The sequence below is a fragment of the Cygnus olor genome, chromosome 1, assembly GCF_009769625.2.
Source record: "Cygnus olor isolate bCygOlo1 chromosome 1, bCygOlo1.pri.v2, whole genome shotgun sequence".
Lineage (NCBI taxonomy): Eukaryota > Metazoa > Chordata > Aves > Anseriformes > Anatidae > Cygnus > Cygnus olor.
The window spans coordinates 25,308,943-25,334,275 of record NC_049169.1 but is presented as its reverse complement, the minus strand read 5'-3'; the positions used below and the strand labels follow the sequence as shown (position 1 = coordinate 25,334,275).

The following is a 25,333-nucleotide window of genomic DNA, read 5'->3' as shown; positions in this document are numbered from 1 at the left end:
AGGTTGCCTTATTCCAAACTTGATGTTATGAGGGTTGATATCTGCTGATCTGCTACACATTTATCTATCATTTTTAAATTATCAGAAAACATGGGCACACATACACACAAAAACAAAAACATAGAAAACAAAAAAACTTCTAAACATTTATGAAAGTGGATTTGGTCTTGCCAAAAGGAAGTGGGAGGGAAGATTAGTGCATACAAATGTCTGAGAAAGCAGCAATCTATTTCCTATCTTACCCATTATGAAATGTTATAAATCGGTATCTTCAGCAGAGCAGGAGTAACTACCCTTTTCAAGTGTGGCAGCTGGGAAAAGATGAATTGTTCAAAGGCTTTCCCCTCTCCTCCACTCCTATGTCATCTAAACTCATTTATCTAGTGAACAACCTTTTTCTGTTTGGTGGCCAAATGTCTGCTCTGTAGGGAAACCAGTGCAAGCAAGTTTAACTTGCATGCCCCAGCTGTGGTAGTGTGCAAGCCTCCTCCAGCCTCTTCCAGCTGATGCAGCAGCAGCCTTTAATGGTCCATAATTATGCCCTTCTCAGAATTATTTACCTAGCATTTTTAAAAATGCACACAGAAGTGAAGTCTTCGTTAAGATTTCCTTTATTTGTCTCAGTAGTTATTGACTCTATTCCTCTATATGATAATGTAAATCACTTTTCTGAGGAGAGTTGACTTACATTAGTGTAAACCTGCTTGGAAAGAAAATCAGAGTTGCTCCATTTGTGGGAAACAATATCTTTTCTTTCTAAATGAGTAGGAAGGCTTCTACAAATTGATCGAAACTTCCATGAATCTTACCTTTCAATATTACTGTAGATTTAAAAATAGGAAGACAACACAGTCCCAATCTACAAGAAACTTGTGCAGAGCTGTTCATCCAAAGCAGGCACCATATACAAACAATCCTTGTCTTCAAGGTGTCATAGTCCAGGCCCCTTTGAGCATGAGAGACCCCTGTTAAAGAGATGTTCAAGACCCTTTTCATTCTCAAACACTAAGTTGTACAAGTGCAAAAGACATCATCATGTGCAAAACAAATGAGTGCAGCTGAATACATGCCCAAAATATACAAATTTATTTATTCAGGATTTATGCACAGGGAGGTAGCTTCTACATTTCCGGATTGGGGAACATCTGGAAAATCAGCAGGTTGCCTTGGATATATGGGGAAAGAACAATTTCATATGTTGTTTGTATAACATTCAGGGTTCAGCTGAGGAACAGTGTTACATGAGACATCTGAACTTTAGCGTGAGTAGGACAGAAGGTGGATTAGGACAAATATCTGGCTCCATTGAACATATATCTTTCAATGTTACTGTCCATTTCATCAGCAACTTCCTACTATTTTCAATAACCTCATCTGGGCTGTTCATGTGAATAATTTGAGCAGGCTATCACCCTAAATTGATTAGTTTGCACCTTCAGTGTAATTAGCTCCTTATGTTCCTTTGCTAGAGGCAAATTCTGTTATATTCCAGGTAGCTACACAGTTGTCTTCCATTCTGTCCCTCTTTTAGGTTGCTCTGGAAGGTAAACTGCACTCTAAAATTATTGCTGCTTTGCTCTGTAGAGAAATAGGTTAATGAAAGTATACTTTTAGGGAGAAAAGAGCTATCTGATGTAGAGCTATGAAACTAATTCTTCCTCTATTATTGAGATTCTTCTTTTATTTTCTCAGATCTAATTCTCATTTAAATTATTTGTTTTCATAGACCACATATTTCATGAGTAATGGCTGAAGAACAATACATAAGTATAGGTTGGTAAATATTAGGACTGAATTTTAGAATCTGAAGATTTAACAAGTTAGGATCTTGCTTCTGCTGGATTTTGATTTTGATTTAAAAATAAATAAATTACAAACTGAGCTATATATCTGCAAGTTTATTCTGTTGCACTCTCTAAAGAAGTCTTTCACTGTATATCCTTCTAGGTATGGAGTGATATAAGTTAGTACTAAGCCTATTTAAAATAGTTGTTGTACTATGGTAACAGTGGCACAGAAACTGTACATTGCAATGTAAACTGCTGGAGGAGGACAACTTCATTTTGCTTTCATGGTAAACAGTATGGGTAGGTCACCTATAGATGCATAAAGGAAATGTTAGCACCATTAGAACAATCATTGGATTACTATTTCTCAAAAATTACAATAAGAATAAAATTAGGGGAGTCTTCTAAATTGTTGAAATTTAATAAAGATATCTCAAAGTGAGGTCGTTCTCACTGGGACGGGCAATACCAGTACGCTAAAAGGAAGGTCACTTTTATGTAATGCTAATCACATAAACCTCTCAAATATGATTGTTGTGATAAAGCATTTTATAGATCTTTGCATTATATGACCTTTATTTGTATTAGCATTATAAATAATGTGAGGAGAGGAGAATAGCTTTGTAGATTTTTGACTGAGAACAGACAGTCCAGAACATCATAAAATGTTTTGACAGTAGATTTTTAAATAGGAAACCATCTAGGAAATTTACACAGGACACTCATCTAAACATTAGTGTAAATAAAGTCTATATTACTGCATGTTTTTATTGTGTCTTCCATGCATACAACAAATACAACAATTTTATTTTTTTTTAATCCTGAGTGAAAAATTGCTGTAACTACAGAGTATATTTATTTAGTTAGTTTTTTTTTTTTTTTTTTTTTCCGAATGGCACATTATCTTGCAAACTCTAAATGATGGTCATTGTTGTGATGTTTATTACTAATGCATGACCTGCAGAGTGACAGCCTGTAAGTGAAAACATGAAGACCAATCTTTAGTGGTGCAACTGAGACAGAAGTGCTGTGGTAGTCAAAGGATTTCTAACATTTTACATTATATGAGAATCTGGCCCTCAGTTCCTAGCCTTCAGGGTGCTCATACTCTCAAACTACAAAAGCACAACAGATGTGCTAGGGGTTGATAGATACCCCTAAAGCATAGAGGAATTCAAGAGTTACAGTGATAAGGTATCACAATTTATGACATGGCTCAGTTAATAGTCCTGGGAGCTCAGAGGGAAAATTCATGTTTAGTTTTAAGATGCTTCTCTAAAGGGTAAATTCTTCTTTTCTGTAACTGGCAAGACATTGTTTTACATTGGCTTAAAAAAAAATCTTTAGACATATCTTTTTTTTTCCTATTGTTTCCAGTCTTTTCCCTTTGTTTACTTGAAGTTTCATTCTATTCCTTGCTTTTCTGTCTCTTTCTATGCTCACCCTTGCCTCTTTCCTCATAATACCTGAGATGAACTAGAAGGGTAAATTCAGGTAGAGAGCATGACAAGGCTCTGAATGTACAGTCAGGAGACCAGAGTGCAGTTCAAATATGATCCAAGGAGCTGGATGTGTCTCACGTCTGATAAAAACTACTGTAACAATGCGTTCTTCTCTTTACATGTGAAAAGATTTATCAGTAGTTTATTACATTATTTATTCAGTAGGCATCATTCCAGAAGACATCTTTCTGTTTTTCCCCAAAAATAATCAGAACAATTTTCTGCTGTAAATACAAGAGATAAGTTGATAGGTTTAGTTATTTTCTGTAATAACAGAGCAAGTAATAAGGCATAAGGCTTTTCCACCTCTGTCCCCTTATGGGAATAATAATATGAGCCTTCAGGCCTCTGAGGTCATAAATCTCCTAAATAGGAATCAAGAACCATGTTCTTCCTAATTTATCATATTGTCAGTTATTATAGATATCCTTTCATCTAAACTCTCCTTGCTCTATATCTTGCTCATCTTCTTAAGGCAACTCTGTTGATCACTGTTATGCATCTTACATTTCTGCGTTTACTTCTGGCTCTTCTTACATCCACTTCCACAACTTTGTCATTCTCACCACCCCCTCACACCTCCTGTCTACTGGTCCAGTGATTTCTTACTGCCAGTCCCACCTCCCTATTTAGGTTGAATAATATCTTACCCAAAATACTTTCAGATACTAAAATATTGTGCTAGAATGGATTTCTCAACCAGTGACAAATTCAACCTTTCTCATCTCACCTAACTTTGAAGATAGTATTAAATTCCTAATAGCTGATGCGGATCACCTGTCACAGGCTAAATTATGTCTCTGTTCTTTGTAGCTTTTTTTCTCCTACTGATCATTTTGCTTTTCTTTTGGCTAGTGTACAATTTGCTTAAATAATTCACTTAAATTCTGGTTGTGTAAATATCTGAAGATTTAAACATAGAAAGTTTCAGGATGATTGCTTCATTTCATTTCAGGTTACTGATAAACTCACCTCCTCCTTTCTTTTATTGGAAAGTTTCAAAAAAAAGTACTAAATGATTTCCTGGTGAATGCACAACATTCTATTTTTGATTCTTAAAACAGCCTGTATCATTATTCATTCTAGATATTGATGAAAAATTCCTGAATAAAAATTTATATATCATACAGTTAAATAACTTTATAAATAAACCTATAAGCTAGAACACTCAGTAAATTGATAGATTTTATGTTTTTAAAGATTCGTTCTAACAACTAATAGAAATGCCTTTATTTCTCTACTTTTCTGAACAGTGATGGTCGTTTCTAGACACAAGATGAAAACCTGAAAAAAAAAATAAAAATAAAAATAAAAATAAAAATATCTCTCTCTGTAAGTTTCCATAAGCCTCTTTCTCCTTAAAAAGCTCCAAAATCCTTAATGTCAATAAAATAAAATAAAATAAAATAAAATAAAATAAAATAAAATAAAATAATAAAAACCAACCATTCTTAAAAATTAAGATATCATTAACCTTTTTAAAACATTTTACAAATGCTAATTTTAATGCCATGTAATTAAAACTCCATGGAATGTTGTACATCGAGAGCAAATGTTTTCTTTTATTGTTTGTTGTAATGTAAGAAGAAATTCATAAATGCTTCAAAACTTGGACAAAAATGTGTCTATAAATAGCAATCAGTATCAGTGAAGCACAGCAACTTAATCTCCCCTAGAATCTGTTCTGAGCACAAAGTTAGGCTGAAGGACACGAAACTTGTTTTGTTTCCCATTGTCTTCCCATAACTGTTGTCACTCTAAACATTCCCCTGTTCTCCACTTGTCTCATACTCCCCTAATCTATCTGTTTATGACTATTTTTCTCATTCTTGACATCTCAGGTTCCTACTTTCCTTCCTCTGATAAACAGCACAGTAGTCTTTCCCTTGAATTTTCATCCTTCTAATCTACTGAGAACCCAATCTGACCTTAGGCTCCATGAAAGTATAGAGAAAACACTTTTTTAAAGGGTAAGGTTACCTTTCAACCATGCTCAATCTTTCTGAATAAATTTATTTATTTATTTATTTATTTTTCTGTAACAACTGCTGTTACTCACTCCCTACACATATATACATATAATAAGATAATAAGAATAATAAGATACGTATAATAAGATAGCATATTGGAACATAAAGCAAACCTGTTGTTTGGAGCTGTTAGGTAGACACATTGTCCTTGATCAATACATCTCTCACCTCAAGCTTCATTCTACTACAGTCTTCTGGAGGTGAGTTGCATCATTCTGCAGAAAAACTACAGCAAGGATTGGAAAGAAAAGGGGCTTCCTCAGAATTTCTTTTTGTGTCACTCCAAACTATTTTCTTAAAAGGTAGCAGAGTTTATTCTCAAAATAGAATTGGCAAGCATCCTCAGCTTAGACCTCATGAATACTTTGATATTTCTCGGAGCTTAATACCCCCTAGAATATAATTTAAGTCTTCTCTCTGAGGCAATTGGGCTTTGGATGTCTAAGCCAGTCTCCAGGGAATTTAGAGTGATGCGTTATTATTTTCCACAGTCACCTACACAGCACCCTGAGGTAAGATGCTGATATGTCTAATGTCATATAGGAAGGCAGTGTCAGAACTAAGATCCAAGTTGTTTCCCAGTCATATTTTTGATTTCTTCAGGCACAGAAGGCTATCAGTCCCAAAGACTGTTACTCAAAGTGGCCGGAACTCCACCAATCACTCAGCAAGAGGTTGCTGTGTGCATCCTGTCAGAGGCAGATAAAGAGCTAAGCAGACCTAATGGGATAAGTGTAGCCCACAGCTGTATGATGCTGGTTGCTGGCTGGGATGGCATGTAAAAGCAAGAAGTGGGGGCAGGTTTCTAGGCATTTCTTAAAATCTGGCTGGATATAATTCTTATGCTGCGTTTCGAACTGATTTTTTTTTCTGAGGTGTTCTTGAAGTCCAAATATATTGAGCAATTTGGTGTGCAAATGGACATGACAGACAAGCTGTCTACAGGTTGTCCTTCAAGCAGAGGTCAGGCAGCCCATGGAGCATGCAAGGATTTGGGGCACTGCTGCACTCACTTACCCAGTGAAGTGTGGACGATTAAAAACACAGCAGAAAAACAGTATAGATTTCTTTACCGTGCTACTGTTCAAGAGAGTAAATATGTACTTGATTCCTATGACATGCCTCTAGAGTAGCAGATAGCAACCTTACGTACATCACGGATAAGACCTGGAATACAAGGTTAGCGTGGTATGTTAACTTGGAGTCTCCGCTGCTGTAGGAGCAAAAAATATATTTATATATATTACAAGAACAGGGAGGAATTGAACTTCACAAATAACCCACTCCTCCATCTTTGTCTACTGTGCTCTGTAGCTTTTGGACTATTCTTTCATGGCTTGTTCTTTTTTTACTGCACCTCCTCTAGGACTCAACATGGCTGAGAGACAAGTGGTGCAAGAAAGTAGTCTGGCAGCAAGCAAGAGCACCAAGAAGCAGAAAAGTCAAGGAACAGAGGTTTCACAGAGGCAGTTGCAGAGTTGGACAGTGAAGAAAAAGGAAGTCAACAGATAATACAACATTAATAAAAAAGAAATGTTTGGGATCCAGTGATCCAAAACAAGCTGACATTCAGATTTGAGGAAGAGGCATTAATTTATAAAAGGGAATCAGCTTGCTTCATGCATTTCTTTTCTTTAGGATACTGATCAGATAACACACTGCAATGGTCAACGTAGATTTCTCATACACACTCCCATTCTTCTAAACATTTGCCAAGACCTTTTTGCAGGGAGGAGAAATGGACTGAGAAATAAAATCACAAAATCACAGAATCACAGAACGGTTGAGGTTGGGAGGGACCTCTGGAGATCATGTAATCCAACCCCCCTGCCAAGCAGGGTCACCTAGAGCATACTGTGCAGGATGGCATCCAGGCAGGTTTTGAATACCTTCAGAACAGGAGACTCCACAGCCTCTCTGGGCAGCCTGTGCCAGTGCTCTGGCACCCTCAAAGTAAGGAAGTGTTTTCCCATATTCTGATGGAACTTCCCGTGTTTCAGTTTGTGTCTATTGCTTCTTGTCCTGTCACTGGGTGCCACTGAAAAGAGTCTGGGCCCATCCTCTTGACACCTTCCCTTCAGATATTTATACACATTGATCAGATCCCCTCTATTCTTCTCTTCTCCAAGCTAAACAGGCCCAGCTCTCTCAGCCTCTCCTCGTATGACAGATGCTCCAGTCCCCTCACTATCTTAGTAGCCTTCTGCTGGACTTGCTCCAGGAGCTCCATGTCCCTCTTGTACTGAGGAGCCCAGAACTGGACACAATACTCCAGAAGTGGCCTCACCAGGGCTGAGTTGAGGGGCAGGATCACCCCTTGACCCGCTGGCAACGCTCTTCGTAATGCACCCCAGGATACCGTTGGCTTTCTCGGCCACAAGGGCACATTGCTGGCTCATGGTCAGCCTGCTGTCCACCAGGACTCCCAGGTCCTTCTCTGCAGTGCTGCTTTCCAGTCAGTCAGCCCCCAGCCTGTATTGGTACATGGTTACATCGGTACATTGGTTATTCCTCCCTAGGTGGCGAACCCTCCCTGCACTTGCAGTTGAACTTCATCAGGTTCCTCACTGCCCAATTCTCCAGCTTGTCCAGGTCCCTCTGAATAGCAGCACAACACTCTGGGGTATCAGCAACTCTGCATCTCACCAGTATAAAAAACATGTTGTCATATTTTACTTCAATAGAATATTCAATAATTTTCAAAGTCTTATGGGATGCATTGTCAGTGTTAGATTTTGTTGGGGGGGTTCTTTTTTCTTTCTTTCTTTTTTTTTTTTTCTTCTTCTATCTATATGTTCTTCAGTTTTATGTGATTTTGCTTATAGGAAACAGGCTCTAATTTGTATGCTGCTTCTCAGGCATGACCTTGGTGTCTCCTGTGTATTGATTAAGACAGCAGAGATACCTGAGTGTTTGAGATCTAGTAGGTCATTTCAGTATTATGCCCATTTTAAACAGCTTTAATTTGATTTTTATATAAATATCGCATCACTGAATGTCTGTCGGTTCAGTTTAGCCATGCAGTGCAGTTTGCAATTAGCTCATATGCTGTTCTGGAGCTCTAAAAGCACAGCTGGTGTATAGGGAAAAAAACAAACAAACAAACAAACAAACAAACAAAAACTTTCTTTCTATCTCTGACTCTGCCCATTCTGTCTGCCAAAAAGTTGGGTCTGCACACAAACCTCATGTTCTCTTTGCCACCCTCTCTTCCCTTTCTCTCTGAAGGTCTGCCGGTCTGTGAAGGGGAGCTTTGATTTTGCTTTCTTTGTTGTGCACCATGTAGCAGTGGCAGACAAAAAATACATTGTAGATGAAGATACAAAAGCCCATGAGCTCTTCTCTGTGAACTCTTTTGCTATAATTGTTTCTCTTCTAAGGGTAGAACTCTATACTCCTCCAAGAAATGACTCGGCCTTGTGGATACAATCAAACCCTAGCTGAATACCTTTCAGTCATTTGTACCACGTAATTCCTTTACTTTTAAGTACTATTTTTGCTGTTGTTTCAAGTTGTTGTGCTACACTGCCAGTGACAGAATTATTTCTCTTTTGCCAGTCATTCTGAGTTTTGGAAGGAAAGGGTTTTATGTGATCAGAAGCATCAGTCTGATGTACAAAATCATCTCTGTCCTGCTTAGAGGTATTATTATAGTTATTCTGGGGTAGACAGTGTTTCCCTCTGAACACAGGTGGTGGTGTGCAGCAAGAGGAGTGATATCTGCGGTAAGGGATCTGAGTGAGAGCTGCTGTCCTTGATGTCCATGTGTTGTTTGAAAGGGGGATGACTGACTATTGCTTTAGCATCTTATAAGTCTGTGAAAGAGCAAGCTGAAAGAAGGAAGGGGGAAGAAACCTGTTGTAAATTCCATTGATCCCCAGATGTCCCAAATATACAGTGGCATCCTAGAACACTAATCCTGTGACTAGTCTTCTGGATTTTAGTTGGGCCACCAAATCTCAAAATTACATTTGTACTTAGGAGCATGTCTTAATGGAGTAATGCTAAAAAGCACTAACTCTTGTTGGCTGCTGGCATTTATCTCTTTCTCACCCTATGTCCTTCTTGATACTGCAGAAAAATGCTTTCTGTGAAGCAATGATGTAATTCAGTCTCATAAAAGAACAGCCCTTGAGAAAACAGACACAAGAATTTCACATCACACAGAAATTATGTATAACAACCTTATCAGAGAACGTTTTAACTTTCATTTACACCACCCTGTTGAAGCAACTTTGAGGGATTTAAGGTTTAAAAATAAACTTAGATGATGCTATATCATGTCATTAAAGCTGTCACTCAATTATTGCTAAAATCATGCTTTTTTATTATGCCTTTTGAAAATACATGGTGCATAAAGGAATTAGCAATAGCTAATAAATGGAACACAGCAAACCCCAACAAGAGAAAGGAAAAATTATGTAAGGGAACTCTATGCATGCCCTGAATTGGCCATGTGTCTAAGATATTGATCTGTTGCAGACAGTATGGGCTGACCCTATTCACTGGGTGAAGCTGAAATGGAAAATTGCATAGCAGCTTAAGGATCATAGGGGCAGCCAAAGACTATCTGCCACTCAGGAGCTGCCAATGCATATTCCTCTGCTGCCCTATTCTAATCCATGGCTAGCTGTTTTAAGTCACCTAGATAGGTGCTGTAAAGGCCTCATTCAGGAGAGCATCTTCCTGAGGATTTTTCGGAAAAATATTGTATCTTTTGGTCACATCTGATATATTGTTTAAAATGATGCAAGGAAATAAAGCATTTTGTGCATTGAACATGTTTTTACAAGTTTACAAAGAGCATGAATTCCTACTTAGGAGTAAAAACACCATGCTAAACAGAATTCAGCCAAAAAGTCACAGGGCTTGGGCTTTGGGTTTTCTTTAACATCTTAATGTGATCACATTGCTGGTTTCAGATTGGTATACGATCAAACCGTTTAGAAGTGCTTTTCACAAAACTGGAAGATAGCTCAGATGTAGAAGTCTGATCTTATTTACATCTGAATAAATGCCTATCCAAGAATTTTCCAGTAGTAGTCTTATTTGCCAGTTTAAGAGGGTATTCTATCAAAACGGTTAAAAAGAATAGAACTGTGAAACCACGTCTGTCCTAGGTGTAGGCTATCTGTTCATCTAGACAAAATATATACTTACTACTATGCTAATAAAGAAAACAGAAATACATGGTCTTAACCGCATTACCAGAGTTCTTGCCTTTTAGCATTACAGACTGTCAGCAGTTTATCCCTTTGTGCGTCAGAAGGTCTTGTATCTTTATAAATTGAAACCACACATGCACACATACACTTACTTTTTTTTTCCTCTCATTCTATTTATACCACTTAGATTCTTTGAAGTAAAAGGTCTGATCTTTTATTATATCAAGCATGAATGTGTATCCTATATTTAGCACCCTGCAAAAAATCTATTTCCACAGATGCATCCAAAACCACTCTGGATTAGCTATTGTTATCTATTCTAGTTTCCTTTTAAATTGCATGGCATTATGTTTCCCAGAGTAATATGAATGTTCTCTGCTTCTTATTTGATTTCAAGTTAATTTGTGGAGTTTCTTTAACATTATTAATTTTTTAGCTCTTCCTAAATATCCTGATTGGAGTGTTTTGTTTGTTTGTTTGTTTGTTTGTTTTTTATGTTCTAATGTGCTGAGTTTCTGAGCCATGCACACCATGTAATCCTTTACATGTGGCCATTGCAAATGCAAAATCGCTATCAAATCAAAATAATGTCTGCAAATGTTTGCACTAAGTGCCTGACATAAAGGAATTAAACTTTAATGATTCACGTCTCCTCAGCATATGGGAGGAAAATGGGGGCATCTCTGTACATCTTGTAAAAAAAAAAAAAAAGTACTTTGAAGTCAACAGATATTTTTAGGCTAGAGCTCAGTTTCTGTCAGTCACAGGTATAAAAGGAAAGTGACTATATGTGTGTGTGTTGTGTGTATGTATATGCATATATGTATACAAATATTAGTTAAGACTTGTATTATCAAGTAAAATTGTCACATTCATTACTTCACAAAGAGGCTCGAAGCTTCACAGGGCTTGACTTAAAAATATCTGAAACTGTACAGCTTCATAAAAGATCATCGATTAGCAAAGAGAAATCAGGGCTGTAGTTTCATTATGATACAGTATGATTTCACAGTATTCATTACTCAAAACAGGAATAGTTGAACATTGTAATAATTCTCAACAAGCAAAAATGTTCAGTAAATTTTTCTGTTCTGTATATTGGAAAAAGACAAATGCTATACTTAGATTCCAGCATGAGAAAAAATACTTTTTTGTTTCAATTGTAACTAAATAAGAAGTTAAACATCAGCTACTGAAGATTAAAAGAATTATAACTAGCATCTATAGATGTCTTGTACATAAAAGCCTTGAAATCAAGGAGCTCCTTGGATTATTACAAATGATTTTTGCCTGTTCTTAGAACAAATAGAAAAAAAAAAAAAATCAAAAGAATGGAAGATAATAGCTATTATATCATTACTTAAGAACTATAAATAAAACAACCTGGGGAATATAAGCCCTCAGGAAAAGTAATGAAACGGTGATAGAAATCTCAGTTAATAAACTATTTAAATGATCATAGAATCATATAATGGCTTCAGTAGGAATGGACCTTAAAGATCATCTAGTTCCAGCCCCTCTGCCATGGGCAGGGATGCCGCCCACTAAATCAAGTTGCTCAGGGCCTCATCTAACCTGGTCTTGAATACCTCCAGGGATGGGGCATCCACAACCTCTCTGGGCAACCTGTTCCAGTGCTTCACCACCCTCTGAGTGAAGAATTTCCTCCTAACATCTAATCTAAATCTCTCCTCTTTTAGTTTAAAACCATCCCCCCTTGTCCTATCATTATCTGATTGAGCAAAGTGTCTTTCTTTCTCCATCTTTTTTATAAGCCCCCTTTAAGTATTGAAAAGCTGCAATAAAGTCACCCTTCAGCCTTCTCTTCTCCAGACTGAACAGTCCCAGCTCTCTCAGCATTTCTTCTTAGGAGAGTTGCGCCCTCTGATCATCTTTGTAGACCTACTTTGGACCAGTTCTGACAGATCAACATGCTTCTTGTGCTGGGGGTTCCAGACTGGATGCAGCATTCCAAGTGGGGCCTCACAAGGGTAGAGCAGAGGGGGACAATCACATCCTTTGACCTGCAGGCCACTCCTCTTTTGATGCAGCCCAGGATGTAGTTTACTGTCTGGGCTGCAAGCATGCACTGCTGGCTCATGTCAAACTTTTTGTCTACTAGAACCCCCAAGTCCTTCTCTGCACGGCTGCTCTCACTAAGTTCTCACAGTCTGTACTCATGTCTGGGATTGCCCCAACTTAGTTGCATTTAGACTTGAACCTCATTCAGTTCACATAGGCCCAAACCTCAAGTTTATCCATGTCCCTTTGGATGGCATCCCTTCCTTCTGTTGTATCAACTGTACTACTAAGCTTAGTGTCATCTGCAAACTTGCTGAGGGTGCACGCGATCCCACTGTCTATGTCGTTGATAAAGATATTAAACAGCAGTGGTTGCAGGACAAACACCTGAGGGACACCGCTCATCACTGGACCTCATCATCACCACCTGGACATGGAAACATTGACCACTACTCTCTGGGCATGGCCATTCAGTCAATTCCATATCAACTGAATGGTCCACCCATCAAGTCCATATCTCTCCAATTTGGAGATCGAGTTGTCATGTTGGACTTTGTCAAAGGCCTTGCAGAAGACCAGGTAGATGACATCAGTCAGTCTTCCCTTGTTGATTGATGCAGTCACTCCACCATAGAAGGCCATCGGATTGGTCAGGCACAATTTGCCCTTGGTGAAGCTGCTGCTGGCTGTCTCAGATCACCTCTTTGTCCTGCTTGTGCCTTGACATTGCCTCCAGGAGGATTCCTTCCATGATCTTGCCAGGCACAGAAGTGAGGCTCACGGGTCTGTAGTTCCCCAGATCCTCCTTTCTAATCTTCTTAAAAATGGGAGTGACATTTCCCTTTTTTCAGTCACTGGGGACTTCACCTGACTGCCATGACTTTTCAAATATGATAAAGAGTGTTGTGGCACCTACATCGGCCAGTTCCCTCGGGATCCAAGGATGCATGTCATCAGGCCCCATAGACTTGTACCTGTTCAGTTTCATCAGGTGGTCTTGAACCTGCTCTTCACTTACAGTGGGAAGGACTTCGCTCCACCAGCCCTCATCTATGGGTTCAGGGACTTTAGAGATGTGGGAAGCCTGACTGGCAGTGAAGCCTGAGGCAAAGAAGTTGTTGAGTACCTCAGCCTTCTCCATGTCTATTGTTACCAGTTTACCTTTCTCATCCATCAGAGGGAGTACACTCTCCTTGGCCTTTCTGTTCTGACTAATGTACCTACAGAATCCCTTCCTGTTATTTGCATTCCTTGCCAAGCACATCTCCATCTGTGCCTTGGCTTTCCTGATCCCATCCCTGCACATCAGACAGAATCCCTGTACTCTTCCCAGGCCACATGTCTCTGCTTCCACTGCCTGTGCATTTCCTTCTTGTGCCTCAGTTTGACCAACAGGTCTTTGCTTTGTCATCAATCACGATAATATAACACAAGAGAATTGACATGATATATGGAAAATGATTCCCCTCCAACACAGACTCGTTATAATAAGACAACTTCTGTTGATAAATATTGAATTATAGAGTCATAGATTCACAGAATATCCGTAGTTGGAAGGAACCCACAAGGACCATTAAGTCCGACTCCTGGTTCCACATAGGACCACACAGAAATCAGACCATATGTCTGAGAGCATTAGCCAAATGCTTCTCAAACTCTGGCAGCTTTGGTGCCATGACCAATTCTCTGGGTAGCCTGCTGCAGTGCCTACCCACCCTCTCAGTGAAGAAACTTTTCTGAACCTCCCCTGTTACAGCTCCATGCCTTTACCTAGGGTCCTGTCACTGTCATCAGAGAGTGCACCTGCCCCTCTGTTTCCCTAACTGAGGAAGCTGAAGGCCACCATGAGGCCTCCCCTCAGTCTCTTCTTCTCTAAGCTGAACAAAGCAAGCAACTTAAGTGGCTCCTCATACATGTTCTCCTCTAGACACTACACTGTCTTTGTAGCCTGCCTTTGGACACTCTAATAATTTCGTGTCCTTTTTATACTATGATGCCCACACAGTACTTGAGGTGAGATTACCTCAGCTGGCTTCCCTTGGCCAACTAGGTGGGTTACCTTGTCAAAAAAGGAAATTAAGTTAATTAAACAGGACCTTCCCCTCATGAACCTGTGCTGGCTATTACCAGTGACCACATTGTCCTTCAGGTGTTTTTCAATAACTCCCAGAATAATTTTCTCCATAATTTTACCAGACACTGAAGTGAGACTGACAGGCCTGTAATCACCAGTCTTCTTTCTTGCTCTTCTTGAGAATTGGAACAATATTTACCAGCTTCCAGTCAACTGGGACCTCTCCAGATTCCCAAGACCACTGCAAAATAATTGAGAGGTCTCATGATGACATCAGCCAGCTCTCTGACTACGCTGGGATGAATCCTATTGGGACCTGTGGACTTATATGCATCCAGGTAGAGCAGCAAATCCCTCACAAGTTCAGGACTGGCTGGGAGTCTATTATTCCTGCAGTCACGGTCCTCCAACTCAGAGCTCCAGAGGTCCCAGAGCTCACCATCAGTGTTGAAGACAGAGACAAAGAAGGCATTAAACATCTCTTTTACCTATGTCCCTATTTGTGAGGTGACCATCCTCATCAAGTAACAAACCAATGTTTACTCCAATGTTTTTCTTTCTTTTTCCACCTAACATCCACAAGATTCCTGCTCAGCCATGTCAACCTTCTGTGCCACCTGTTTGACTGCCAACATTTTGGAATTACCTGCTCCTGTGCTCTTAAGAGGTGGTACTTAAAAAGTGACCAGCACTGAGACCCCAACATCTTCAAAAGCAGTTTCCATGGGGACCTTACTAACTAGTTCCCTGAGCAGCCTGAAGTCTGCTCTCCCCATATCTAGCATCGAAGTTTTGTTGGCAGTTCTGCTGTCACTAAAGATTTTAAACTCAACTACTTCATGGTCACTATGGCCAAGACAGTCACCAATCACCACTTCATCCACAAAACCCTTTCTGTTTGAAAACAACAGGTCTAGGAGGGCACCTTTCCTTGTCATCTCCCTCAGTACCTGTACCAAGAAGTTGTCATCAAGATGTTTTAGGAATCTCCTGGACCTGTGTGTATCAGCTGTGTGGCATTCTCAGTTAACACCTGGCAAGTTACATACAGTCCAGCCTCTCCATTACATGCAGCACCACCCCCCTGCCTCACCTGCCCTGCCTATCCCTTCTGAAAAGCTTCGTCCATCACAACACACCAGTCACAGGACTATTTTCACCAGGTTTTGCTTATGCAAGTGATGTTGTAGCTCTAGAACTGACGCAAGGCTTCTGACTCCTCGTCTGTTCCTTACGCTGTATGCATTGGTGTAGAAACACTTGAAATGCACTTCATTGTACCCAGCACCTCATGGAGCAGACTGAAGGATCTCATTAGCACACAGTCCCTCAGATTTTGTCATGCCATTGATAGCTTATCACCAGCAGGCCTGTTTTTGTCCCTTTCCCCCTTCAAATCTAGTTTAAAGCCCTATTGATCAGCCCTGCTAACTCCTATACTGCCCATATATTATATTCAAACTAGTCTAGGACAATGATTTAGCATTACTAATTTTGATTTGGAAATTGTAGAAATAAAAACTTACCATAAGATCAAGTGGGTTAAGTACTAGCTAGGTGACACATCTCAAATGAACATGTAGAAAGAGATCTATTCGAAAGAGGTCAGTCCTGTCTAATTACTATATAGTGAAAAATTATAAAACAAAGTTTTCAGTTGACATAGAACTTAGAATACTGATACATAATGAAATAAATAGTAATTGAAACTTATTGAAAGTTCTGGATTGCTTGGGATACTGAATGCAAATAAAACATGTATTTATGGTCAGCTGTAACCTATGATGGGTGAGATTACAGAACAGGACTTTTCTGGGAAGACAAGAATTCTGAATACCATGCTAATAAAGTTCAGCTTGAGTGCCACTTGCCAAAAAGAATTAAAAAAAAAAAGGGGGGGGGGGGGTCCTCAGGTGCACCAAACTATGTCAAGCAATAAGTAAAGTCCTTCCATCACTTCAGTCTGTAATGTTGACACAATCTCCCAGTGATCCTGTGTCCCTTTGAAATATTGAAATTTCACATATATAGACATATTAGTGAAAACTACAGAAGAAATTTCATGAGGTTCATAAATCGAGTGAAAAGCAAAATATACATTAAAAGACTCTAGAAGCTCTATGTATTCAGTTTATCAATTAAAATGTCAAGACAAATTGTAGCATATAGTGATGTGGTAGATATCAAACATAGGTTCTATAATCTAACAGACAGAAATGAATTTTTCAATTGGTTAGATTTGAAGCTAGAAAAAGGATCTATATTTTTTTGCAAATTCTCTATCAAGAGAATTTTAAAATCAAAATTAGTCATTTGTTTTGAAACAAATGTAATTTGGACAAGAATTAGCCTTAGGAAGCATTTATAGCACAACCTATATTATGTAAATAGTTATGAATGCAGAGGTCCTTTCATATCAAAGGACCATTTATGGTCTAGAAATTTATGAAAACCTACAGCTTGACCAAAATACCATTACAGAAATCTATTTCTTATGCTATTGTCTAAAAAAAAAACAGAATGTGATTCTGATGGCTAGGTAGGAAGATATTGTTCATGTTTCGGGACATAAGTAAAGAAAGAAAAATGTATTCCTTTGTGAAAAATCTCGTATTTTGAGGAATCCTGTATACCTTATTTTCTGTTTCTGATATTAAAGAAAAAGAAAAAGAAAAAGAAAAAGAAAAAGAAAAGAAAAAGAAAAAGAAAAAGAAAAAGAAAAAGAAAAAAGAAAAAGAGAAAAAGAAAAGAAAAGAAAAAGAAAAAAGAAAAGAAGAAAAAGAAAAGAAAAAAGAAAAAAAAGAAAAAAAAGAAAAAGAGAAAAAGAAAAAGAGAAAGAGAAAAAGAAAAAGAGAAAAAGAAAAGAAAAAGAAAAAGAAAAAGAAAAAAAAGAAAAAGAAAAAAAGAAAAAAAAAAAAAAAGAAAAAGAAAGAAGAAAAGAAAGAGTCTAATTTACTTTCTAAACTTTTTATTCTTAGAAATGGGAGACACAGGATAGAGATCCTCTTCTCAGATCAACGAGTAACAGATGAAAAAGGCCAGAAACAGAGAAAGTGCTACTTTGCAGGAAGCATTCAAATTGCAATTTTTGTAAAACATCAACAATGTATAGCACTGAAACCAGATGCTATATTTATCGTATTTTAAATGTATTGTACTCTGATATTAGGATTTTTGAAACTTCCTTTCTGTACATTAATATACACTGAGATATTTTTAAAGCTTTATATAAATGGATAGCAGGATACCATACAAAATATATTCTCCTGACATCAGAGAGACAAGTGTTAGTATCACCTCATTTTACAGAAGGGAATTCCAATTGTGGAAGAAATTGGGTAGTTTTTGTTGATATCATAGATGACAAAAACTGGAGTAAATAGCAGGATGTATGATGCTGATATGAACTGCTTCTGCTGGCTGAAAGTCCTATGGAACTGGCCAGCACAACAAGGAAACTATGTCTTACCCTCTTCACAGCTTTGATTATTTGCGTTCTTTCCTTCTGGTTAGCCAGAATTCCAAGCCATTTGTTTCTTAACTCTGTCCAAAAATACATATACCACTTATGGACCTGTTTCTTATTACTTTTATTATTTCCTCTTCCAGGACGAATCAGGCCAATTTAGAAGGTTACACTCTAGATAAATATTCCAAAACAAATAGTTTTATATGTCCTCTGATTTAGTTATAGAGATCATTCGGCACCAGTCCTTAAATATTGCAATTGAAACCCACTTATAGACTGATAATCTCATGTGAACCCAATAATGGTGTCCTAAAACTCTAGGACTAATATTGGATTAAATTGGTAGATTAAATTGGTACTTTATAGTAGGGCTCACAATTTCTTCTGTAATTGCTCTGTCCCCGCTCTAGACTTCATATCTCTTTTTAGAACATATGTTGAATGAAAATAGTAAGGTTTGTTTGTTAAGCAGTTGAAATATATTTATACTTCAGAAAGCATAATTTAATCTCAGGGTAAATGCTTCAGTTTTAAAGGAAAACATTATAGGTAGGCTAAATTATACAATGGAATTAAAATGTAAAAAAATATAAAATAAAAATAAAATAAAATAAAATAAATAAATAAATAAAATAAAATAAATCAGGAAATATATGACTTTACTATATAAATGCTATTTAAACTATTATATAAATGGTGATATGATCTTTAGATTTGAAAACTGACAATGGTCTCTGCAATGTTGATAGTGAAAGAGAAAGACTGACAATGCTGTTAAAATAATAATTTGCATCATTTTTCGCTGTTTTTTTTCCCTTAAAAATGTTTCATGATCAAAATTGAAGTAGCCATTATAAAGTTACTAATAATGGGAAGAGACACAGCAGGGACATGGAAGCGAAAAAATTCTGGATTTTTTCTCTGGCCAGTAAATCTCTTTTGTAGTCAGCTTCCTGACAGTTTTAATGACAGATCGCTGGTGTCAGCTGTAGCAGTATCTTCTCTTACTGTACCTGTCAGCAGGAAGTGAGTAGTTCCAAAATTTACTAACAGCAGAATAATCAACATGACACCATAATGAAACTTGGGAGAATATTAGAATAATACATCAGATTAGAATCCATCATTAGTGCCATGGGCATAAATGATTAATGACATTTTTCTAGCTCTTGCCACAGAAAAAACCAACAGGGTGCTTTGTTCCTCTAAAGACTGCTCATGAAACAACACAGTCTTTTGATTTAAACCCTCACAATCACCGTTAGAATGGCTAGCAGAATAAAACACATTGATTAAATAATTCGAAGTACTGTAGAGGGAAATAATGTGTAAGTCCTATTCTTGAAATAACCGTGCTTGAAATCAGGCAAGGTAGAGAACAGCAGTGAATGGAAATGCTTGATCATTTAAGGCCTGGAGTTAGGATGTGCTGAGCAGCTCTTGAAGTTCTCAATGAAACTAAGAGTAGTGGGCGTCTCTTAGGAATGGCTTTCATTTGCAAAATGCATACATATAGCATTTTTTTTCAGGAGATTTGTATTAGGCTGCACTGCATTCTATACATAGCTCCTGTTACTTTATATGGTTTTGTTCTCAGCGGGGGCTATTCACACCATCTAAGTTTAGCATTTAACTTAGGGGCCTAAATCAGACTGTAGCCTCCATATTTAGTGGTTCTCCAACAAGAAATTTAGAGCTAGTCAGCCCTAAATATCTGCAGTTTGGAAAATGTGACAAGCAACTAGAGTAAATCATAGCATGCAATCTTCATTAGTGTTGCACAGGTTATATAAAAATACTGTATGTAGATGAATATACACATTTTATTCAAGGCCTGAAGTCAGTAACAGTTAGTGTCAAAAACTGGAGACAGCTTTCTTTATTAAAGGTGGGCTGATGGAAGTGCATATGTACAAAATATGCTTTATTTATATATGATGTATATGTGATATTTAAGGTTTCCATCACTCACTGCTCAGTTTCAAGCTGCCAATTTTTACTTCAAAAAATGAGGTTAAAATCAGTTGGTTATATTTTCATTCCTTTTAGTCATTTTGATGTGTTTTTTGAGGCTGATTATCTCCTTTTTAATGCTTCTTTACGTGCTCAGCTTTAAAAGAGTTGTGCACACTTTTAAACAAACTGCATTGAGGACAATGAGAGCCACTAAATGTGCAGTTTTCTCTAAAAATCAGTCCACTTTTATCTAACCTTTAAGTTATGAGGGTTCAAATTACAAGTTGTCATAGATATCAACAGTTTATAATAAGCAGTGATAGTGAGTCTATGGCATGTATGACAGAATTAGCAGCTGGGGTTGTTGTCAACAGCAGAGAAACAAGCCCCAGGTTTACCTCAGAAGTGCCACTTCTGCTGCTTCTCCTGCGTGCCAGGTGGCAAGTGGCAGGAAGGGGCTGGGGTAAGCTCTGGGGAACAGTGACAAGGGAATCAGAGGGGAATTCAGAGGCCCAGTGGAGAAGATCTGCATAGAGTCTATAAGATATGAATTTGAGCCAGCACATATTAATAATTAAGAGTGCAAAAGTTCTTTTATTTTAATTTCAGCCTCTTTGCATAAAAAGGGAGAAGGTCCAGTATCCTAATTTGTAATTACGAAGGAATGTTCTGGGTCAAACTGGGCGACACCTGGTGGGTTTAAACGGGCTGGATCCCATCTTTACTATCTCAGATTTTTAAATACAGATGTGAGAACAACTATGAGGTATTATTCCTGCACTGAGTCACAGAATGGCTGAGGTTGGAGAGACCTCTGGAGGCCATCTGGTCAACCCTGACTGCTCAAGCAGGGCCTCCCAGAGCCAGTTGCCCAGGACCATGAGGGGACCTAGAGGGGAAGACATATGAGGAGCAGCTGAGGTCACTGGGCCTGTTCAGCCTGGAGAAGAAGAGGCTGAGGGGGGACCTCATTGCAGTCTACAACTTCCTCACAAGGGGGAGTGGAGGGGCAGGGGACCTATTCTCCGTTATCACCAGTGATAGGACTCGCGGGAACGGTGTTAAGCTGAGGCAGGGGAAGTTTAGGCTGGACATCAGGAAGAGGTTCTTCACCGAGAGGGTGGTTACACACTGGAACAGGTTCCCCAGTGAAGTAGTCACTGCACCAAGCCTGTCTGAATTTAAGAAGCGATTGGACTGTGCACTTAGTCACATGGTCTAAACGTTTGGGCAGACCTGTGCGTTGCCAGGAGTTGGACTTGATGATCTTTATGGGTCCCTTCCAACTCAGGATATTCTATGATTCTATGATTCTGTGATTCTATGTCCAGGTGGCTTTTGGCTTTTAAAGATCTCCAAGGAGGGAGTCTCCACAACCTCTCTGGGAAACCTGTGACAGTGCATCATCACCCACACAGCAGAAAAGTGTTTCCTGATGTTCAGAGGGAATCTCCTGTGTTTTAGTTTGTTTCCACTTCCTCTTGTTCTGGCACTGGGCACCACTGAAAATAACATGGCTTTGTCCTCTGCATCCTGCAATCAGATATTTATACACATTGAGAAGCTCCCTCCTGAGCTTTCCCTTCGACAGGCTAAACAGTCACAGCCCTCTCAACCTTTCATCAAAATGGATGGCCCTGTTCCTTCATCATCCTCTTGACCCCTTCACAGGACCTCTTCCAGTAGCTCCACTTCTGTCTTGCACTGGGGAGCCCAGAACTGGACACTGTACTCAGGTATGGCCTCACCAGTGCTGAGTAGAGACTCACAAGGGTGTTGTGAAGACAAAAATCTGAAAGATTATGAGGATCTCTCATATCCTGGTGACTAGAAAGCAACATAAATAGTACAAACAAACACAGAAAGAATCTGAGCTAAGGCAGTAAGTGAAATCTTAAGTATGTTGTTAGATAAGCTTTGTGTATTTGACTTTTGGAAGCGAGCAACATTGGTGTAATGCAGTTTGGTCTCATATTTCTCAGGTTTAAAAATAAATTGCAGTTAAAAAAAAAGATTTTTGATGTGGAATCACACTGTTACATTTATGATTTATCCAGAAGACTTTAAATGTATCTAAGACCAGTCCCCTGCTACTCCAGCTCACAGAAAGCAGAAATAGTCATTTTCTGTGGGATTAGCTGTTAGTGTCAGAAGAGAAGCATATGGGTTTCACAGCTGTTTGCTGGTTGCATGGGCATAGTGATATTAGGTTTTCTCATTTTTCTAACAGATATAGAAAAGAGAATCCTGCATAGTACAGATCTCATTTGTATCGATTCACTTACGGTAGAGGTTCTGCACCCCCTTCTCCTCCTGCATGCCTCTGTCCCAGACTACTGCCACTGCTCATCCCAGGTGTGTATTTTCTTTCCCATCTTGATGAAGCATTCGAGGAATCAGCCACTGCATCCATGGTGCCATCTTTCCACAACTCTCCTCTCCCTTGTATGGTGAGAAACTGCTTTTCTTGAGCTCATTTCTTGACTTAACACTGCTTATAAAAGGACCTCAAACAACCTCCCCCTCTTATCCTTCCACCTCTTTTATCTTTCCAGTAACAATTATTATGAAGCAAAAATGCAGCATGAAAACTGTTAACCTGTATTGTGGTATTTACACTGAAAGTATTCAGTTTTCTCTGGATGACAGTGTCAGTAACTTCACTGACTATGGCTTTTAGAAATAAAGTAACTTCTCATATTGCAATATATAAATTTGATTTCAAATATTAACATTTCTTAATTGTTTCTATATTTCATTAGTTTCAGCTTGAATAGGAAAAGGTGTTATGCTTTTCTGTTTTTCATCTTAAATCTTATTTATTGTGTATTATTAGAAACCTACATTTCAAAAGTGTATTTCTCCTGATAAATCCTGTGTGGCTTGTAATGTCTTCTTTGGATACTTTGGCAATAGTGAGTTGTTAGTTTTGTAGGTCAAACTACATTGAATGGGGAATGGAGTGTCTTAACATACTTGAAATAACATGTTGTAAGAACAGAGTATTACATGAATCACTTTCATATGTTATAGTAATCCCAATACTTGATGAAAAACACACATCTGAATAAAAACAAACACAAACAGACTTCAGGAGTTTTTTTCGCTTAATCAAAAATACAAGAGGCATTAAAAAATAAGGGAAAGAAATGCCTCAAATCTTTTTAGAGAATATTAGAATGCTAAAACTCTCTGTTACCGTTATACTATTGTATTTATACAGATAGACATAGAAATTCATTTTAAATCTATACTATGATATAGTCAGTTAAAAAATATCTAGAGCCTCTGGAAAAATAAAAATAAAAATGTCCCAACTGCAGAGAACAACTTAAAATCATCTACCTTTCCACAGACTGTTACAAAACTATTTGTCAGTTTATGAAGGATTTCATTTTCTAGAGGTAAATCATGACACATATTAAATAGAAAATGGAACTAGAGTATGCAGCACATTTTCACAGTAACATTTTACATATCAGGAAACAACCTCATGGGAAATACTGTATAGTACAAGGAATATAAGCTGCATTGAACCTTAACTGTTTTCTTTCTTGGTTTTGTATATATCAACTTGTTTTTCAAAGAGGGCACATAAATTTGTTTTCATTTTTCAGTCACAGATGTTCTTTTGGATACATTTTTCTTCTAAAATGCAAATTTTTTGTCAGATTTGGCTGTCTCAAAGAAAACTTCCCTTGATCAGAGAAAAGAGAGTCAAAGTCACAATGAGATTTACTATGGATTAATCTCAGTTTAATTGCTTCAAGCTGTTTGGGAATGTAAGGGTAGGAACCGCTATAAAATGCTGAAACAGGTGGATCCTACTGAAATGCATCACAGTCATCATATAATAGCAACTTGCACAAACCTTCATTATTTTCAATATACTTGAATAAACATTGCTAAAATATTTAGTAGTTTATAGATCCATGTGGTCTTCTGAGTTTTCTTTAAAAAAAAATAATTATAAAATGAAATTGAATGAAAGAGAGTTCTGGTTTTGCTATTAATAGAGCCAGGATTTCATTTATGGACTTTTCTGTGGAAGTGGACATTTGGGTCATCATGGATTGATACCAAATCAAATATAGGAGGGAAAAAATTCTGCCTAGAAGCTTCTACAGTTTCTTGTAATTAATGTACAATATAACTGCAACAGAAAAAAAAAAAAAAAAGTTTTTACCTTTTCTTTTTGCATTGGTATTTTTGTATACATTGGGGCAAGGAGGATCCATATCAATTAATGGAATTGTTGCAGTGAATTAAGTTTTCTTCTTTGTTTCCTTAGGACAATTATAGAATCATTGAACATCCTGAGTTGCAAGGGACCATGGATCATTGAATTCAACTTCTGACTCCACACAGGACCACTCAAAAATCAAACCATATGTCTGAGAGCACTGTCCAAATGATTGGAACTCCAAAGTTCTGTTTTCTATACTAACAGTATAGTTAGTGATCTAGTAATCACTGAGCAAAGAATGACTGTGAAGTTTTCAGCTATCCTTTTACATATGTTAAGACTTTATATGACCCTAGTTTTTCTCAGTAACGTTGATTTCCAAGGAGAGGCTTCCCACTCAGTAACTATTATGTAAATCTCCCTGGTTAATCACCAGCTGACGTGCTGCCTTGGCAGGGCCGATGCCTTTTCTTAACTGATATCTATAACCTGCCTTCTCTGCATCACTTTATTTGGATAACTTTTACCGTGAACAAAGACACTCTACAAGAAGGATGTATGCATTCCAAGAGCATAAAGCAGGGCTTGTTTGGTTTTGTTTTGTTTTGCTATTACACACAACAGAGAATCTGGAAAAAGAAGAAAGAAAATTAGGTATTAATATGCTTACCACCTCAGTAAGGCATGCAGAAAGTCTTTGCTGGCCAGACAGTTTGATGACAGGTATCGAGAGGGTCAGCCACCATTGCTGATCCTTAGTGTTGCTGATGTGCTATCTTCTAGATCCCTGCTTTCCCTTTTAATTTTATACCTTCTCGTGTTGATGTTGTTGGTTTTTTTTGTTTGTTTGTTTGTTTTTCCTGGAATAATTAAGATCCCAACTATCCCTGTTTAAGCATTCTTACCTCTGCTTGTCATTTTACCCCTCTTTTCTAGCTTAGCACTTTTTCACAGCTCTTACTTACAACTTAGCATTTTTTTCTGAAGTTTGAGTCAAGATTACACAACCATGTCATATTGAAAGCAGCCCTTGAATCACAGACAGCTCTGAGAGAACCCCTGGGAGAGAGGTTACACACCAGTGACACTGGGAGGCTGACAATATTTAATGAGGATAGCTTTTATGTTTTACAGTAGAAAGG

The 25,333-nt window shown here is 38.0% G+C and overlaps 1 protein-coding gene across 1 annotated transcript in view; it reads left to right on the top strand.

Annotated features, from left to right (window-relative positions):
- Window positions 1-25,333, top strand: part of KCND2 (potassium voltage-gated channel subfamily D member 2) — a 299,209-nt gene that overhangs the window by 85,382 nt on the left and 188,494 nt on the right. The window lies entirely within an intron of this gene.